The sequence below is a fragment of the Musa acuminata genome, unplaced genomic scaffold, assembly GCF_036884655.1.
Source record: "Musa acuminata AAA Group cultivar baxijiao unplaced genomic scaffold, Cavendish_Baxijiao_AAA HiC_scaffold_678, whole genome shotgun sequence".
Taxonomy (NCBI): Eukaryota; Viridiplantae; Streptophyta; class Magnoliopsida; order Zingiberales; family Musaceae; genus Musa; species Musa acuminata.
The window spans coordinates 117,501-122,500 of record NW_027020914.1 but is presented as its reverse complement, the minus strand read 5'-3'; positions in this window follow the sequence as shown (position 1 = coordinate 122,500).

The following is a 5,000-nucleotide window of genomic DNA, read 5'->3' as shown; positions in this document are numbered from 1 at the left end:
TGCTGAGATGGCTGACGTTTTGCTCCGCTCTCGACGGTCACCGCGCAACGCAAGAACAGGCCAAAAACTGGCCAAAACGGCCCAAAAACGGGCCAAAACTGGCCATTTTTGGCTGCGCGAGCGAGCGGCGAGCGGCGGACAGCGAGCGAAGCGAGAGGCAGCACCGTCCCTGCTATACGAAAGCCCCATCCAGCCCTGTGCCACCCGGGGGGTTCCAGGGTGCTGAGATGGCTGACATTTTGCTCCGCTCACGACGGTCGCCGCGGCACACAAGAACAGCCCAAAAACAGGCCAAAACAGCCCAAAAACGGGCCAAAACTGGCCATTTTTGGCTGCGCGAGCGAGCAGCGAGCGGCGGACAGCGAGCGAAGCGAGAGGCAGCACCGTCCCTGCTATACGAAAGCCCCATCCAGCCCTGTGCCACCCGGGGGGTTCCAGGGTGCTGAGATGGCTGACGTTTTGCTCCGCTCACGACGGTCGCCGCGGCACGCAAGAACAGGCCAAAAACTGGCCAAAACAGCCCAAAAACGGGCCAAAACTGGCCATTTTTTGCTGCGCGAGCGAGCGGAGAGCGGCGAACAGCGAGCGAAGCGCGAGGCAGCACCGTCCCTGCTATACGAAAGCCCCATCCAGCCCTGTGCCACCCGGGGGGTTCCAGGGTGCTGAGATGGCTGACATTTTGCTCCGCTCACGACGGTCACCGCGCCACACAAGAACAGCCCAAAAACAGGCCAAAACAGCCCAAAAACGGGCCAAAACTGGCCATTTTTGGCTGCGCGAGCGAGCGGCGAGCGGCGAACAGCGAGCGAAGCGAGAGGCAGCACCGTCCCTGCTATACGAAAGCCCCATCCAGCCCTGTGCCACCCGGGGGGTTCCAGGGTGCTGAGATGGCTGACGTTTTGCTCCGCTCACGACGGTCACCGCACCACGCAAGAACAGGCCAAAAACTGGCCAAAACAGCCCAAAAACGGGCCAAAACTGGCCATTTTTGGCTGCGCGAGCGAGCGGCGAGCGGCGAACAGCGAGCGAAGCGAGAGGCAGCACCGTCCCTGCTATACGAAAGCCCCATCCAGCCCTGTGCCACCCGGGGGGTTCCAGGGTGCTGAGATGGCTGACGTTTTGCTCCGCTCTCGACGGTCACCGCGCAATGCAAGAACAGGCCAAAAACTGGCCAAAACGGCCCAAAAACGGGCCAAAACTGGCCATTTTTGGCTGCGCGAGCGGCGAGCGGCGGACAGCGAGCGAAGCGAGAGGCAGCACCGTCCCTGCTATACGAAAGCCCCATCCAGCCCTGTGCCACCCGGGGGGTTCCAGGGTGCTGAGATGGCTGACGTTTTGCTCCGCTCTCGACGGTCACCGCGCAATGCAAGAACAGGCCAAAAACTGGCCAAAACGGCCCAAAAACGGGCCAAAACTGGCCATTTTTGGCTGCGCGAGCGAGCGGCGAGCGGCGGACAGCGAGCGAAGCGAGAGGCAGCACCGTCCCTGCTATACGAAAGCCCCATCCAGCCCTGTGCCACCCGGGGGGTTCCAGGGTGCTGAGATGGCTGACGTTTTGCTCCGCTCTCGACGGTCACCGCGCAATGCAAGAACAGGCCAAAAACTGGCCAAAACGGCCCAAAAACGGGCCAAAACTGGCCATTTTTGGCTGCACGAGCGAGCGGCGAGCGGCGGACAGCGAGCGAAGCGAGAGGCAGCACCGTCCCTGCTATACGAAAGCCCCATCCAGCCCTGTGCCACCCGGGGGGTTCCAGGGTGCTGAGATGGCTGACGTTTTGCTCCGCTCTCGACGGTCACCGCGCAATGCAAGAACAGGCCAAAAACTGGCCAAAACGGCCCAAAAACGGGCCAAAACTGGCCATTTTTGGCTGCACGAGCGAGCGGCGAGCGGCGGACAGCGAGCGAAGCGAGAGGCAGCACCGTCCCTGCTATACGAAAGCCCCATCCAGCCCTGTGCCACCCGGGGGGTTCCAGGGTGCTGAGATGGCTGACGTTTTGCTCCGCTCTCGACGGTCACCGCGCAATGCAAGAACAGGCCAAAAACTGGCCAAAACGGCCCAAAAACGGGCCAAAACTGGCCATTTTTGGCTGCACGAGCGAGCGGCGAGCGGCGGACAGCGAGCGAAGCGAGAGGCAGCACCGTCCCTGCTATACGAAAGCCCCATCCAGCCCTGTGCCACCCGGGGGGTTCCAGGGTGCTGAGATGGCTGACGTTTTGCTCCGCTCTCGACGGTCACCGCGCAATGCAAGAACAGGCCAAAAACTGGCCAAAACGGCCCAAAAACGGGCCAAAACTGGCCATTTTTGGCTGCGCGAGCGAGCGGCGAGCGGCGGACAGCGAGCGAAGCGAGAGGCAGCACCGTCCCTGCTATACGAAAGCCCCATCCAGCCCTGTGCCACCCGGGGGGTTCCAGGGTGCTGAGATGGCTGACGTTTTGCTCCGCTCTCGACGGTCACCGCGCAATGCAAGAACAGGCCAAAAACTGGCCAAAACGGCCCAAAAACGGGCCAAAACTGGCCATTTTTGGCTGCACGAGCGAGCGGCGAGCGGCGGACAGCGAGCGAAGCGAGAGGCAGCACCGTCCCTGCTATACGAAAGCCCCATCCAGCCCTGTGCCACCCGGGGGGTTCCAGGGTGCTGAGATGGCTGACGTTTTGCTCCGCTCTCGACGGTCACCGCGCAATGCAAGAACAGGCCAAAAACTGGCCAAAACGGCCCAAAAACGGGCCAAAACTGGCCATTTTTGGCTGCACGAGCGAGCGGCGAGCGGCGGACAGCGAGCGAAGCGAGAGGCAGCACCGTCCCTGCTATACGAAAGCCCCATCCAGCCCTGTGCCACCCGGGGGGTTCCAGGGTGCTGAGATGGCTGACGTTTTGCTCCGCTCTCGACGGTCACCGCGCAATGCAAGAACAGGCCAAAAACTGGCCAAAACGGCCCAAAAACGGGCCAAAACTGGCCATTTTTGGCTGCACGAGCGAGCGGCGAGCGGCGGACAGCGAGCGAAGCGAGAGGCAGCACCGTCCCTGCTATACGAAAGCCCCATCCAGCCCTGTGCCACCCGGGGGGTTCCAGGGTGCTGAGATGGCTGACGTTTTGCTCCGCTCTCGACGGTCACCGCGCAATGCAAGAACAGGCCAAAAACTGGCCAAAACGGCCCAAAAACGGGCCAAAACTGGCCATTTTTGGCTGCGCGAGCGAGCGGCGAGCGGCGGACAGCGAGCGAAGCGAGAGGCAGCACCGTCCCTGCTATACGAAAGCCCCATCCAGCCCTGTGCCACCCGGGGGGTTCCAGGGTGCTGAGATGGCTGACGTTTTGCTCCGCTCTCGACGGTCACCGCGCAATGCAAGAACAGGCCAAAAACTGGCCAAAACGGCCCAAAAACGGGCCAAAACTGGCCATTTTTGGCTGCACGAGCGAGCGGCGAGCGGCGGACAGCGAGCGAAGCGAGAGGCAGCACCGTCCCTGCTATACGAAAGCCCCATCCAGCCCTGTGCCACCCGGGGGGTTCCAGGGTGCTGAGATGGCTGACGTTTTGCTCCGCTCTCGACGGTCACCGCGCAATGCAAGAACAGGCCAAAAACTGGCCAAAACGGCCCAAAAACGGGCCAAAACTGGCCATTTTTGGCTGCACGAGCGAGCGGCGAGCGGCGGACAGCGAGCGAAGCGAGAGGCAGCACCGTCCCTGCTATACGAAAGCCCCATCCAGCCCTGTGCCACCCGGGGGGTTCCAGGGTGCTGAGATGGCTGACGTTTTGCTCCGCTCTCGACGGTCACCGCGCAATGCAAGAACAGGCCAAAAACTGGCCAAAACGGCCCAAAAACGGGCCAAAACTGGCCATTTTTGGCTGCACGAGCGAGCGGCGAGCGGCGGACAGCGAGCGAAGCGAGAGGCAGCACCGTCCCTGCTATACGAAAGCCCCATCCAGCCCTGTGCCACCCGGGGGGTTCCAGGGTGCTGAGATGGCTGACGTTTTGCTCCGCTCTCGACGGTCACCGCGCAATGCAAGAACAGGCCAAAAACTGGCCAAAACGGCCCAAAAACGGGCCAAAACTGGCCATTTTTGGCTGCACGAGCGAGCGGCGAGCGGCGGACAGCGAGCGAAGCGAGAGGCAGCACCGTCCCTGCTATACGAAAGCCCCATCCAGCCCTGTGCCACCCGGGGGGTTCCAGGGTGCTGAGATGGCTGACGTTTTGCTCCGCTCTCGACGGTCACCGCGCAATGCAAGAACAGGCCAAAAACTGGCCAAAACGGCCCAAAAACGGGCCAAAACTGGCCATTTTTGGCTGCACGAGCGAGCGGCGAGCGGCGGACAGCGAGCGAAGCGAGAGGCAGCACCGTCCCTGCTATACGAAAGCCCCATCCAGCCCTGTGCCACCCGGGGGGTTCCAGGGTGCTGAGATGGCTGACGTTTTGCTCCGCTCTCGACGGTCACCGCGCAATGCAAGAACAGGCCAAAAACTGGCCAAAACGGCCCAAAAACGGGCCAAAACTGGCCATTTTTGGCTGCACGAGCGAGCGGCGAGCGGCGGACAGCGAGCGAAGCGAGAGGCAGCACCGTCCCTGCTATACGAAAGCCCCATCCAGCCCTGTGCCACCCGGGGGGTTCCAGGGTGCTGAGATGGCTGACGTTTTGCTCCGCTCTCGACGGTCACCGCGCAATGCAAGAACAGGCCAAAAACTGGCCAAAACGGCCCAAAAACGGGCCAAAACTGGCCATTTTTGGCTGCACGAGCGAGCGGCGAGCGGCGGACAGCGAGCGAAGCGAGAGGCAGCACCGTCCCTGCTATACGAAAGCCCCATCCAGCCCTGTGCCACCCGGGGGGTTCCAGGGTGCTGAGATGGCTGACGTTTTGCTCCGCTCTCGACGGTCACCGCGCAATGCAAGAACAGGCCAAAAACTGGCCAAAACGGCCCAAAAACGGGCCAAAACTGGCCATTTTTGGCTGCACGAGCGAGCGGCGAGCGGCGGACAGCGAGCGAAGCGAGAGGCAGCAC